Genomic DNA, 15,772 nt, shown 5'->3' with positions numbered 1-15,772 from the left:
TTTTCTGTAACATCTTACGGAAAAACCCGAACGGTCTTTTTGGCCAACCCAATAGAAACCTATGCCCATCAATTAGAAAATACACATCATTTCAAGAACACATAGAACAAATATTAGACTGTAGAGGATATACATGTTTCAACTTGATTAGGACTTTGTGGGCAAAGTTTACTGGAACTTGTGTTATGGGAGAAGCTTTGGAAGTGAAGAGATGACGCATGTACAGTGACCGTCGGGGAGAGATGTCCCTGCCTCAAAATACGTGTTCATATTTCAAAGGGGAATTGTGGCAGGGGCCTCCAAGACCACCCCTTGGTTGGATGATGTGCTAGGAAGATTCAGCATATATAGTCTAATTCATAGCTATGACTTATCACAGCAAAAGGATACAAAGCAAAATCAGCAAAGGGAGAAGACGTTCCTGAAGTCCAGAGAACACCAGGTGCAGGTTTCCTAGAGTCCGCTCCCAATGGCCATGCTTAATCCCTCCAGTATCAAATGTTGAGAGCACACACATGACTTTGTCCAACAGGGAAGCTCATTAGAAATCAGTGCCTGAGGTTTTTATTGGGGGCTGGTCACGTAAGTACCCTCTGCTTAGTATGTACCAAAATAGCAGACTCCCAGAAGGAAAGCTGGCTTTGAGCCCGTGTTGTTGTACAAAGGATTTAGGCAAAGTGAGCCACCTTTATCAGTCAAGGGATGGTGGGAACCCACCTGAAACTCAAGTTCCCAGGTAGCAGCCAAGGACCAGCCTTGCCTGTAGAACTTTCTAACGCCGGCAGTCTCAGAACTGCCCTGTTAACTCTTGTCTACACAGAGATGGAACACTGGGTTGTAAAAATTATCTCCAATCTCACTCAATGAGGTGTCTATTTATGTTCTAATAGGTAAGAAACCGGGAACTTCTCCTTCTTTTCTAAAAGATTTTTTTTTTAATATACATTAAAGAGATCAGGTTCTTTCCCTCCCCACTTCCTGCAATGATAAAACAATATACGTAATAAAGGAAGGATGTAGAAGGTAGCCCGTGTCATGAAGTACTCAGAGCTTCTTCACAAGGTTGAAAGAAGTCTTCCCATAGAGCTTGGTTATAGAATTATATCATTTATCCATCATTTACTCACCCATTCAGCAAAGACACCAAATCATCAGTAAGGAACAGAACAGAACACAGCACAGAACAGTGGGTACTGAATGCTGGATGTAAAGAAGGCACTTTTAAAAGTTTTCGAATCCCGAAATTCCTAAGCACCTTCTTTTTTTCTTCTTTCTTAACATATGTATGTATTTAAAAATATTCACTGCTGCATTTTGACTTACTCAAATCATTAAACATAATATTTGTTGGTAGTATTTTTTTTGGAATTAAAATAAATTGTTTTCATTGGGGTGTAGTTGCTAAGCGCCTTTTGGAAAATTTTATATGGAGATGGTTTATACTGAGATTATGTGATTACATAAGATTATATATTCTTATGAATGCATGGTTACATATTCTTATGAATATGACTATATATTCTTATGAATATATGACTGAAATATTTTATATGGGATGTTTTATACTGAGATTATATGATTATATAAGATTATATAGGGACTTCCCTGGTGGCACACTGGTTAAGAATCCGCCCGCCAATGCAGGGGACACAGGTTCGAGCCCTGGTCTGGGAAGATCCCACATGCCACGGAGCAACTAAGCCCGTATGCCACAACTACTGAGCCTACGCTCTAGAGCCCGTGAGCCACAACTACTGAGCCCACGTGCCACAACTACTGAAGCCCGTGTGCCTAGAGCCCATGCTCTGCAACAGAGAAGCCACCGCAATGAGAAGCCCACGCACCGCAATGAAGAGTAGCCCCCGCTCGCCGCAACTAGAGAAAGCCCGCGCGCAGCAATGAAGACCCAACGCAGCCAAAAATAAATAAATGAATACAATTTTTAAAAAAGATTATATATTCTTATGAGTATATGATTACATATTCTTATGAACATATGGCTTATGATTATATAAGAACAGATTATATGACTAATACCAGGAATTCATGAATATTAATTAGAACTTCAGGATGATTGTATCCCATGGTAATTGCCAGTGTTTATTGTATACTTACTACACTCCACCCACCATTCTAAGTCCTTCACTGGTAGAGCCTGTAATTCTCAAAGCAACCTGTGAAAGAGTTACTCTTGCGATAAATCGGAATTTCCCGTTAAGGAGGCAGTTGCAGAATGAAGAGCAGGTCCGGCTCCCATGGAGAATGAGCATTGGGGGTAGGATTGGAGCACGGACCTTTTCCCTGTTCAGATCAAAAGGATGTGCACACAGAGCATGAAAGCAAATTTCCAAGACGGGTAAGTGATTCCACATCTGAGTGACGTAAATGAACCAGGGATGGTTGCGTTCAGCCAGACATGGTGTCTTGATGTGTTTGCTTTGAATAATGAGTGTGCTGAGGGTCTGATGCCCAGATATCAAGAATGGCTCTTCTGTCAGGGCTACGGATATCATAAACTGGGCTAGAAGCACGCCCAGGAGGAGGGTGGGACATCCAGACTCCTGGCCAGCATGTTGCTTGTGGTCAGCACCCATGCATTCATACCCATGATGAGTTAAATTTAGATATAGTATGATTCTCACTTTCAGTTGTATAAAACTTGCACACATTGTAGGTGTTCCCTACCACGTGTAAATCCAAGGCAAGTTTTCAAAGCGACTTGTCAAATCTCATCCAAACCTCAGTAACAGTAACACCCATAGACCTCAAAACAAAATCAAGTTCAACAACAACAAAAAAGCGAGACGTCTCAAACCCAGTGGGGAATTCAGCACTTTCAATTAACTCATTCTTCAGGGTGCTGTAATATTGAAAGGTTGGCTCAGGGTGAGGCCAAAAAATGCAGTTTCTCTTTGACATCCATGTTTCCCCCAAACATGGTCTGTTGATAAAACAAGATGAGGGTGAAGGGGTATTAACCCCGGAACTTTGGATCCAGCTCTGAAGGAAAATGAATTCCATCTCGGCAGGGAGGATCACTTTCCATGGCCTTAGGGGCTGCCAGCTTTATCCATCAGTACTGTGCCCTCCTCCACCCCGCCCCCTCTCCCTTCAGGCACTGAGGAAAAGCAAAAGTTTGACGTTCAGAGGCTCAGAAAAAAGGCAGACTATAAGAATGAAAAGATGCGTGGCCCGTGTGGAATAGTTATCATTGCATTTCTATATTAATTACAGCTCCAATCAGGATAGCCACGGGAGTCCCATAAATTCCTCTTTGAACTTGTGGCCCCTGGAGTACCCTAAACGGCACCCTCTCTTGTGCCGAAGAGAAACGACTCTCCTTTGGAGTGGCAATCAATCAAGTGAATGGGACGTCGTAATTTCTATTAGTTATTTTGGGGAGGACTTCCATCTTGAAGCATGGAAATGAAGAAACCTGAAAACTGAATTAACTCAAAATGCTCACCCGAGGTGATCTGATAACATAGCCCCTTTGAAAATCATCTCCTCAAGAGACTAAATTAAAATGTTGGAGCCTGACAATTGCCACGTTGAGATTATTTCAAGTCTGAATCATCAGGTCATGTAAAGGAGAGTTTGATTCTTTTCCAGGTTTATCATGTCTTATTGATACGGCTCGTTCTGAATGTGATGGCTTGTCCTTTGCATCACGATTTTCACAACATTCTAATGTACACAAACATGCACTATGAGATATTGAAATACATATTTACTCCTTAAAGTATTGTGAATTCACACACCAAATTCCTTACTCTAGTTTGTAATATGTATTTTACTCCTTGGAGTGTAATCCAATGATCTTAAGATGCCGAACTGGAAAATGTGACTGTATTTGCAGTGGACGCATAGTTAAAGTATACTGCAGTTGAATGTTTTGAAATTTTGATCCATAATTTGGGATAATGTTTAACCATGCATTTCATTGATGCCTAGTTTTTATTAATATTTTGTTTAATATCTATGCTGTCTTCCATAATTGGTATCAAGCACTCTTTTGGATTTGAAATAAAATGTAGAATTCTTTACCAATGTTAGCTGTCAGTTCCTTAATGTTTCATACCAGAAGTAAGTGTAGGGTGTACTAAATACCTTTATAACTAGGATTCGAGAGAGGAAAAAAATGTACTGTTCAGTGAATCCAGTGGGTTTGTTAGCATTGTGAAATACCAAGAATGTGGTATCAAATATAGCAATGATATTTCCCACGAAATCAATGTTATTTTTTGATTTAACCCTGTGTTAAAGTATCTTTCAGGGAAGTATCCTTTTTTGTTGTTGTTGTTTTTTAAGCATCCCCATTTTTCTGTTGAACCCAATATTGAAAGACAAATATTTCAAATTTGTATATTGCATAGACTTTAGTTTTATAACACTGAATCATTTGAGTTGTAACATTTTGCTTTTAGACTTGGTGCTTTAGGATGGCTAATTGGCAAACAAGAAGCAGTTGTAATAAAATTATGGATGTGTTACAAACACACTTTTGATACGCGTTTTACAAAGTCTAGTTGTAATCACGGTAAGACCCTGACCCTCACACATACCCTAAATAATGTGGTTTTTTAGGGCTCTTTTAGCAAAAGCTCTGGTTGCCTTAAGCTTCAGTATGTATGGCAGGAAGAGCCCCGTAAAATAGACTCTTTCTTGCATTGATTTGGTAACAGAAAGTCACAGATTTGCATCTGCTAATTAATTCAGGAACAAGTATAGCAATTCTGTGGTACATCTGGTGTCCCTTGAAACAGATATAAGGGACAAAACCACTGAAAAGCTATGGTGATGTTCTTGGATACACATAACCCTAAAAATTAAAATTAATCATTAGTTCCCCTTATTAATAAAAACAAACATGCAAGTAGTTACACATGGGGTTGTATACACACACACACACAACATTAGGTATATAAACATCAAGGGTGAGGTATAGCCAACATTTTGTTATAAGGAGGGGTGTTTAAGTAGAATTGATCCAAATCTATTCATTGTAGTAGACTTAAAGAAGTCCTTTTATACCAGTCTTTGCATGAACGTTGCTCAGAACTGAAATCATCCTAACTTTAGGTGGATTCTTTCACCCCATAGTTGAGGAAGCTAATACCCTTTATTTTTCCACATTCGTATTTCTGATTTTACACAGCATCCTAGCTTGTGCACCTTTTGTATTGGTGAACATCACTACTTGAGTTGATTTGTCACCATTTTGTTGTATCTGGAAAAATACTCAAGATAATACCTCTTTTTGTATCACTGTAAGTCTAGTTACACTCTGTCACTACACAAAGATATTATGTAATTATTCGCTATATTCCCCACACTGTGCATTTCATGTCACCGTGATGCATTTATTTTGCAACTGGAAGTTTGTACTTCTTTCCTGATTTTTTTTTGCACGTGCTACTCAAAAGCTATAGGAGTAAAGGCAACAATATCCTAATTAATCTGTCACAGGACCTAAAGAGAAAAAAGAAAGAGATCGCAAACAAGTAGGAAAGATCAAGGAAAACAACAGTCATCAGGCATGTGTGTCATGATTTTGATTCTTGGACCTTCTAGCATCTATATCATGTTGTTTACTTGGTAAATAACCTGACTACAGTCCACAAAAATTCAGAAACCCCTGAGGACATAAAACTTGTAAAGCAACGTGATTTGTTTTGCTCCAATTACCTTAAATTGACGCTAAGACCATACTTTAGAGTTTGTCTGCATTGGAGAAATCTTTAAGCGCTGATATTTGCAAAGTGTTTAACATACAAATGAATGCACACTTTCAAATGGAGATTTGCATTTTCATCACGACATGCAATTCTTATCATCCCCTGATTATGCAGTGTGACTTCACAACATAGCCTTTGTAGAAGCTCTTCCGTTTCTGGAAACATTCTTCCTCTTCTTCTTCTTCTTTTTTTTTTTTAATTGAAGTATAGTTGATTTACAATGTTTTCCTGATTTCTTCTGTACAGCAAAGTGACTCATTTATACACATATATACATTCTTTTTTATATTCTTTTCCATTACGGTTTATCAAAGGAGACGGGATATAGTTCCCTGTGCTCTACAGTAGGACCTTGTTGTTTATCCATTCTAAATGTAATAGTTTGCGTCTACTAACCCCAAACTCCCACTCCATCTCTCCCCCTTGGTGACCACAAGCCTGTTCTCTATGTCTGTGAGTCTGTTTCTGTTTCATAGATAGATCGTTTGTGCCATATTTTAGATGCCACATATAAGTGACATCATATGATATTTGTCTTTCTCTGTCTGACTTACTTCACGAAGTATGATCATCTCTAGGTCCATCCATGTTGCTGCAAATGGCATTATTTCATTCTTTTTTATGGCTGAGTAGTATCCCATTGTGTACATGTACCACATCTTCTTTCTCCATTCATCTGTCGATGGACACCTAGGTTGCTACCACGTCCTGGCTATTCTTCCTCTTCTCGACTCTAAAGTGAATTTCGACTTCGCCCTGTGGGATCTAGCCTCTATCTTTCTCTTCCTTAATGATGCTCTTCCAAGTCCCTTGGTCAACCGACTCCTTCTTCCAAGCACATAGCAAAGTGCACATTAGGAAACAGGACAGGTAGTGTTCAGTTTCGGGGGGGGGGGGGCATAGGTGCCCTCCTCAAGGCTTGATGATCTTCTAAATCACAACTGTGTCTTACTCATGTCCCTGTGTCTTCTTTTAACCCAAACACTGGTGCAAAGCTTACCTTGTTAATCACTTTTGACTTGTGTGTTCATGTTCTATTGATACAAGATGACCCCCTCATGTTCTTACTATTCCAGTAAGGAAGGAGTGGCATCTAATGAGATTAAAGAAAATTAGGACTGTCTTCTTCCCAGTGTGTCCAATTCTGTATAGAAACTTAAATATAAAGTAATGCCTCCCTACCCAAATCATCCTTAATGTGAACACTGCTTGGCTGTAATTTGAACCAAGTTTAAAAAATATGCATGCATTGTTTCCAAGAGCCTTTTTTTTTTTTTTTTTTCTGTCGTTGATTTGATTCTCTGGACCCATTTATTTTTGGCGTATTCCTTGGAAAGCAGACCACAAGAAGAAGAACACAAAAATGAAGGAGGGACCTAAATTTCAAACACATAAAAACAATGGCAGCTTTCATCATGCCAAGTCAGCAGCCCTGTTCATGGAAAAAGTCAGTTGAGTTCCTCTCTGTAGACCTGAAGCATCATAGACCAAATCTCAGCATATATTTAATTATGTTCACTTGGAAAAAAAAATAATAAAGTAGGAAATTAAAGAAAAAAAAACTATTATTCTCAAGTCAGACATATCAACATATGTTAACATTATTTTATCAGGAAAAAAAAAAAAATCCCCCTGTTGCAACAATTGCTTGTCAGGGACCTGGGGCAAAATGCTTCCTTGGTGTTGATTCCAAGGAACAGAGATAAGCCAGAGGATCATATCTACCTGAAGAGGTGAGGGGGCTGGAAATTGAGACCGCTGCCATTCTCAGCTGCCTTGAAAAGGTCAGACAAACAAAACAAAATGAAATGAAGACAAACAGGCAAAATGGAAACTCTGGGCCACCTCCACACATGCTGGGAGGTTTAATCCTGTTTGGACACAGGAAAAAGGAGGAAATCTCACAAGCTAAAGGCAGAAAGTGGTGTGGCAATATTGACACAGCAAAAATGTAGCACAGTTGAACGCAGGAAAGAGAGAAGCAACCACATGCTTGATGGACAAGCGGACTTACTCATGTTTCCTTTGGGTCCTGAAAGTTCTGCCTTACTTGCAAATTTTTAAGTGAACAAAAGCGGGTTTAGCCAACCAAATCAGGGAGTTGCCTCTCACATTCACAGGTGGTATCTCATACAATCTGATTCTTTTTCAGAATGAGTTTTATTAGGCTGAGTGTAGGGAGGAGAGACAAATAGAAATATTTTAAAACCAGCCTTATACCACATAGCCTCAAGATTTTTACATGTATGTTTGTCCTCTATGAAACATATTTAGCACATTCATTACTGGAAGCTAAGTATTCGTTTATACCTAGAAACTCAGTATTATGTCTCATTGACATCTTGTTGAAATAACTACAGCAATAACAAAAATCAGCTCACGCTGTAGAAACATGATACATTCATTCCTAGTAACTAAATATTCTGTCTAATTGACACTTTGCAGAAATGAAAACAGCTATACTGCAAGAAGCAGCTGATTATAGTATTTGGATCAAGGCTGATGTCTAAAACGTGCTTTAAATATACACTTTAAGCCTCAAATCACCAAAGAAAATGGTTCAGCTTTCACCAAAAATTTGTTATTACTCCAGGGTTTCCCAGTATTGACCCTGTTGACACTTGGGACCAGATCATTCTCTGTGGAGGGCTGTCCTTTGCACTGTAGGATGGTAAGTAACATCCTTTACCTCCACCCATTAGATGCTGGGAGCAGTCCCCCCATCCCCCGTGGTGACGGTGAAAAACATTCCCAGGCATTGCCAAACGACCTGGGCAGACAAGCAAGAGTGCAGTGCCCCCAGCTGAGAACCCACCCCGTTCATCCAAGCACTCTTGTGTTTTAAAATAGTGCATTTTCAAAATCCATTTTTCACGTTTGGGCAGAATAGATTGAGTCAGAGCCCTTCTTTCCTCTTTGCCCCGGATGTATGTATTTTTCTCTTCGATCTTACCTCCCTTCTTTTATCCCTCTCTCCACACCCCCCTTCCTTCTTTCAACAAATATTTTTATGCCTCCTGCAAAGCAAAATCTGTGCAACTTCTGTGGATAAAATGGTGCCCAGAATACAGACTAGAATCTTAAGTATTCAGGAGAAAGTTCTGAAGATATTAACATTAATAATAAGCTACTGAACAAAGTGTTTGCTTCAGGATCTACCAAAATAGGAACTTTTCCCTGTTCTCCCAGACGCACTTTCATTTTTAGTAGCATCCAGTTTGAAACAGCACTTCAGTTAGCCTATGAAATGCATCGCCAATGTTCACCAGATCTTGGCACTTCTCCACTCGATGGCTAAAGAAGGGTATTCTAAACTTTCAAATCACTCCAGACCCCAGACCTCAAGTGTCTGATATTCCATGAAAGTAGACAAAAGAAAATTGTCCTTTATGTGTGCCAACTAATTTAATATACCACGGGAGAGGTGTTCTTAGGCGTTATACCGCTGTTCTCTGGGAGGTCCTAGTGGGACCATGCTGGTATCTGACCGTAATTATCTTACTGCCTTTGAGACACTGAGGGGCAGGTTTGTACCTGCACTGTAGCAGACATGTAAACAAAACCAAAGATGCTTTTCAGGTGAGGTTTGTATACCTTACATGTTCTCCCTTCTGCACATACACTGTCTGTCACCTTGTTTGGAGAAGGACAGTCACAGAGTCTCATCAGCTGCATATAGCATGAAAATGGTTTAGGTGGTGATCTCAGGAGCCTTGAGACCATTATTAGGAATTTTCCTCAGGATTTCCCCCAGTAAGAAACAAGGCCCCAAATGGGAACCCAAGAGGACTCTAAAGGATGACCATAGAGAAGTGATCACAGGGGAGGGAACTTCAAAAACTTGACACCTTGAGTGGGATCTGACGAATGAACCAGAATTAATAAACATCACTGTAAGGTGTGTGTGTAGCCAGGAAGGGTCATGGTAAAAAGAAAACAGATGTGAGCACTTCTGAGGTGGGGAGAAAGTGGTCAGTTGTCAGGAGTTTGCTTTTACTGGAGTAAAGACCATGGTGTGTGCCAGACAGAAACAACCCCTCAAGATGTCCACATCCTCATCTCTAGAACCATGGTTACGCCGTGTCACAGGGCAAAGGAGAAACACGGTTGCAGGTGGAATTAGGGTTGATGAGCAGCTGACCTGAGATGGAAAGATTACCCTGGATTATCCAGGGAGTAGAATGTAATCCCAGGCATCCTGAAGAACAGAACATGAAAGCCGAAGGGGAGCACACACCCAGGAATGGGGGTGGCTTCTAGATGCTGCAAAAGCCAGGAAAATATATTCTCTTGTAGTAACTCTAGAAAGCAATCTATTTGAGTTCTAGCAAATCCCTGCTTTTGGGCCCAGTGAGGCCTGTGTCAGATGGCCAAACTGCATGACTCTAAGATAATACATTGGTGTTAAGACACCAAGACTGTGGTGACTTGTTATAGCAGTAAGTAGGAAATTAATCCAAGAGTCTAGAAAATTGTGGTTGGAAACACGTAGGGTTCGATAAACCCCGTGTTCAATCATGTGGATTATTTTCTTAGGGAAACCAGGCAACATAGAAGAGTTTTGAACAGTTGATCATGGTTAATTCTTTATGAGAGAGTCTGGAGGTGGGAAAACCAATAACAAGATGATCTCAGGAATCCTCAAAAATAATGATGGCTGCCTTGACTAAGAGGTACCTTGTGATGGGACTGAAAGGGTAAACTTGAGAGAGATTCATAAAGGAAGCTGACAGGACACTGTAAAAGATTGGAGGATGCATTCACTTCCCGAGGATTTAGGAGGTAATCTTTTTTCATTGTTCCCTGAGTGGGGACTCATTAAAGGTGACACATTACCTGTGGAAGAAGAAAAGTTGAATGCAGACACGTGGACGGATTTGGAGCTGACTTTGGTTTATCAGATGGTGATGGATGTCTGCTGGGCAGGTGGGCACATAGATCGAAATTTTAAAAAGAAAGATGTCTTGGAGACCCAGGTAGGGCTGAACTTCAGCACAGAAATGCCCATGGAAACCATGGAGGGAAAGAACTTCCCCTAGAGAAACATAAACCTGATACATAAGATAGAGCAATGGAAGGTTGAGCGTCAACATCTACTGATGTTGTGGGCAGAGGCAGAGGAGGATGGGGACATAAGGATACAGAATTCTGAAGAATCCAGAAGGACAGACAGGAGGAGATGAGCGTGATGGCTGCATAGGCAGAGGAGGATGGAGACATATGGATACAGAATTCCAAAGAATCGAGAAGGACGGAGAGGAGGAGATGAGCGTGATGGCTGCAGAGACAGAGGAGGATGGAGACCTGATGATACAGAATTGCGAAGAATCGAGAAGGACGGACAGGAGGATATGATAGTGATCGCTGCAGAGGCATCACGGTGATTCAAGAATCCAGAGATTGTCAGAGGTAGAACACGCTGTAGAAACCTCAAGAAATGAAATGATGGAATGTTTCTCTGTAGATGGTAAAATTGATGAGTCGTCCGTGACCCATTTTAGAAGAGATTCGGTGGTGTGCTTTCAGAGCAGTCAGCATCGTAGCCGAGGGAAAACGCAGTGTTGGAGCCGCACATCAGCCCTGCTCAATCATCTTGGTCTTGACCCTTGGTTTGCGTAGCATATTAGCAATGAATAAACATCACCTAGACTGAAAATACTTTCTCAGAACAACTAGAAACTGTGCAAGTAAAATGCTCTCTTGTATGGCAAGTAATCAGAAGAGTGCAACATCAAAGGACATTCCTCAAGATAGTGTTTATATAGGTGTCAACTTTTTATGGACCGTCGACAATTGACTATAGTTCCATTTGAGAATATATATTGTGCTTGATTACTTCACCTGCAAAAATCATGGTGATTATTAATCATGGAATGGTTAGGCACTCGGCTCCAAGCATATACAATACAAAATAAATCATCCTGCATCTATTAGTGAAGCGATTTATATACTTCTGGTGTCTAACTTTATTAGGGCTCAAACACTCAAAAGATTCCAATATGCTGTATCTCATCATCTGATCACTTGTTCTGGTATGAACCTAATTTCCTAACAGATGACTATATTTCCCACTGGGAAATTGTGGAATTTGTTATTTTTTTTTGAAAAAAAAAAAACAAAAAACCCACAAATATTGTATCTAATGTGTTTGTTGTTTTCTCAAGACTATGAGGAAAGTTTCCCTCCTGATGTGTCTTCTTCACTCTCATCCTGTGTGTGTATATATGTGTGTCTTGCTCTGTCACCACATAAATTTATGTATATATGTGTAAACTACTTTTTTTGCAGATTTTATTGAGGTATAATTGACAGTATATTAGTTTCACGTGTACAATGTAATGAGTCTATATTTTTCAAAACGATCACCACAGTAAGTCTAGTAACATCCATCTGCATACATAGTTACACATTTTTTTCTTGTGATGAGGGCTTTTAAGAACTCCTCTCTTAGCAGCTTTCAAATATGCTAACAGTATTATTAACTATAGTTGCCATGCTGTACATTACATCCCCATGACTTATTTATTTTATAACTAGAAATTTGGACCTTTTGACCCCATTCAACCAATTCATCCACCCCCCAGACCCCACGTCTGGCAACCACTAATCTGTTCTCTGTATCTATGAGGTGTTTTTTTTACCTTTATCATTATTTTTAAATTTAATTTTAATTTTATATTGGAGTAGAGTTGATTTACAATGTTGTGTTAGTTTCAGATATACAGCAAAGTGATTCAGTTATACATATACGTATATCTATTCTTTTTCAGATTCTTTTCCCATATAGGTTATTACAGAATATTGAGGAGAGTTCCCTGTGCTATACAGGAGGTCCTTGTTGATTATCTATTTTGTATATAGTAGTGTGTATCTGTTAATCCCAAACTCCTAATTTATCCCTCCCACCTTTCCCCTTTGGTAACAAGTTTGTTTTCTATGTCTCTGAGTCTGTTTCTCTTTTGTAAATAAGTTCATTTGTATCATTTTTTTAGATTACACCTATAAGTGATATCATATGATATTTGTCTTTCTCTGTCTGACTTTACTTAGTATGATGATCTCTAGGTCCATCCATGTTGCTGCAAATGACATTATTTCATTCTTTTTTATGGCTGAGTAATATTCCATAGTATGTATGTACCACATCTTCTGTATCCATTCATCTGTTGATGGATATTTCAGTTGCTTCCATACCTTGGCTATTGTAAATAGTGCTGCAGTGAACATTGGGGTGCATGTGTCTTTTTGAATTAGCTTTTTCTCTAGATATATGCCCAGGAGTGGGATTGCTGGGTCATATGGTAGCTCTCTTTTCAGTTTTCGAAGGAACTTCCATACTGTTCTCCATAGTGGCTGCACCAATGTACCTTCCCGCCAACAGTGTAGGAGGGTTTCCTTTTCTCTGCGCCCTCTCCAGCATTTATTGTTTGTAGACTTAATGATGATGGCCATTCTGACAGGTATGCGGTGTTATCTAATTGTGGTTTGATTTACATTTCCCTGATGATTAGTGATGTTGAATATCTTTTCATGTACCTGTAGGCCATCTGTATATCTTCTTAGGAAAAAGGTCAATTCAGATCTCTGCCCATTTTTTAACTGGATTGTTTGGGTTTTGCTATTGAGTTGTATGAGTTCTTTATATGTTTTGGATATTAACCCATTATGAAATGTTTGATTTGCGTATATTTTCTGCCATTCAGTAGGTAACCCTTTCATTTTGTTGATTGTTCCCTTTACTGTGCAGAAAATTTTTAGTTTGATGTAGTCCCAATTATTTATTTTTTGTTTTGTTTCCTTTGCTTTTGGAGTCAGATCCAGAAGAATTGTCACCAAGTCCGATATCAAGGAGCTCCCCATGTATGTTTTCCTCTCGGAGTTTTATGGTTTCAGGTCTTTAATCCGTTTGAGTTAATGTTTGTGTATGGTGTAAGATAGGGGTCCAGTTTCATTCTTTTGCATGTGGCTGACCAGTTTTCTCAACACTGATTATGGAATTGAGGGTCCCTTCCTTATTGTATATTCTTGACCCCTTTGTCATAAATGAATTGACCATATATGGGTGGATTTAAAGCACTTTATATGCATAAAAGATATTTCTTCTTTTAAAATTTAATTTTCATTGATTTTTACATCTGTATACCTCTGCACTAAACACACTTGCAAGATGGCATATCTATCTCTGAAAAGGAGCACCACTAAATTTTGAATGTGCAATAGAAATTTATACCACATATAAATCCACACTTCTGAGAATTGTGTTCCACAATTCCAAATAGGTCCATTTTGCAGTTTCTACTTTCAAAACCCAGCATAGTGGAATTCACCTAAAATGGTACTAAATTATTGATGTGGGTTGTTTTTTGTTTTTGTTTTTGTTTTGGCATGCTTGTCTTAAGTGGCTCAGAATAGACCAAACACTTCTCTGAGGGCAGTTTGGCCCCTGATCTCAGATTCCTTCAGCACAGCACACAGTGGAAGTCTCTGGACCAGTGCAGCCTTCTCACCGGAACTGACTGCCTAATGGAAAAGCACTGACCCTCTGGAGTTCCTCTTTTCTGCAAACGCGTCTTTCTCTCTTCTGCCAAGATATTTTGTCTTCATCCACTTTCTCCTAGAGTCAACAGAGCCAGCGTGAGCAGAATATAAATGCGCACTCATTTCAGAAAGTACTCTCTGTTCATAACAAGCAAAGTATACACCATTTTCTTTAGCTGAGAGCTGGACCATATCTCCAGACATCCATTGGTCTTGTGTTACAGTGAAAAGGTAGAAGTAGATGGCTTCAGATTTGACCTTCCACTCTGGAATTCCCCACTATTTTATGTTCATCACACAGGTATCTGCAGAGCAACCACTGTGTGCCAGCTACATGTTCAGACCAAAGTTACACAGGTGGAAGGACTTCGTCTGCATGCATATATTCTGATACTTTAATTTCTGGCAACGGAACGATTCCAAATGCACAAGAGCCTTGGCAGCCCAAATTCACTCTCTCTGCCTTGTTCAAATATGTGCTGGCACTTAGGTTAAAATAGTTAAGTCCTTAGCTATTATTGTCATCAGATTCCTGGGGTGCTAGCTGGTGTCCGTAATCCACTTTTATCATGAGTTTCATATGGATCATATGCAAAATATAATTATGCTCCGTATATTTAAAGAAATGAAAGAATGAGGACATGAAAATATTTGGGTATTTCAAAAGTTACCCTGCTTTGGTTATGACAAAGGATGGAAAACTAGAAAGTGAGGTTACAGAATATGGAGAATAGAATGAAAAGATCTAAAATATACCTTACCTATTCAAGGAGATAAAGTGAGAAACAACGGGGCGGGGGATGAAGCTATATTTGTAAAGATGTCACCTAAGAATTTTGCCAGATTGATTAAGGACACCAATTTTTAGTTTAAAAACCTGAACAAATGCAACCATGGTACGTACAAACTAACTGAGATCTAGAAACCACAGATTTTAAATTCAGAATACCAAGGCAAAGAAAAGATCTAAAAAGTAGGAAAAGATTAAGAAAAAAAAAAAAAAACATAGGAATGACGATTAGTCTGACGTCAGATTTCTGAGCAGTAATGTCAACCTAGATTTCTAAATTTGGAAAATATATCCTTCAATAGCAAGGACAAAATAAAGATATTTTAAGTCAAAGAGATAGCCTTAGAATTTACGTTAACGATGACAGCAAGGTCTCAATGAGGCTTTTACTGTTATTTTAATAACAGTGTCAAATCTCAAGAGTAAGGAGCGTAATCTTAGATTAAAGGGCTGAGACACAAGGAAAAATGAAGACTGTTGAAAGTGGTAAAATGTGGAGCTACATTGAAACAAACGCTGTCTTTACGAGTTGAAAATAAGAATGTCTTAAGGAAATGAAAGTACAAGATCTACCTAAATGTATACGACAGCACCAGCTTATACGTTGGAAAGAGAATGTCTGTACTTTACAATTCTAAGATCCTTGTGATGTCTAGCAAAAGGGGAAGTCTGTTGTTTACATTCAGACCTCAATTAAAGCATGTTT

This window comes from Eschrichtius robustus, chromosome X (genome assembly GCF_028021215.1).
Source record: "Eschrichtius robustus isolate mEscRob2 chromosome X, mEscRob2.pri, whole genome shotgun sequence".
Classification (NCBI taxonomy): domain Eukaryota; kingdom Metazoa; phylum Chordata; class Mammalia; order Artiodactyla; family Eschrichtiidae; genus Eschrichtius; species Eschrichtius robustus.
The sequence above is the reverse complement of the archived record's forward strand: the minus strand, read 5'-3'. Positions refer to the sequence as shown.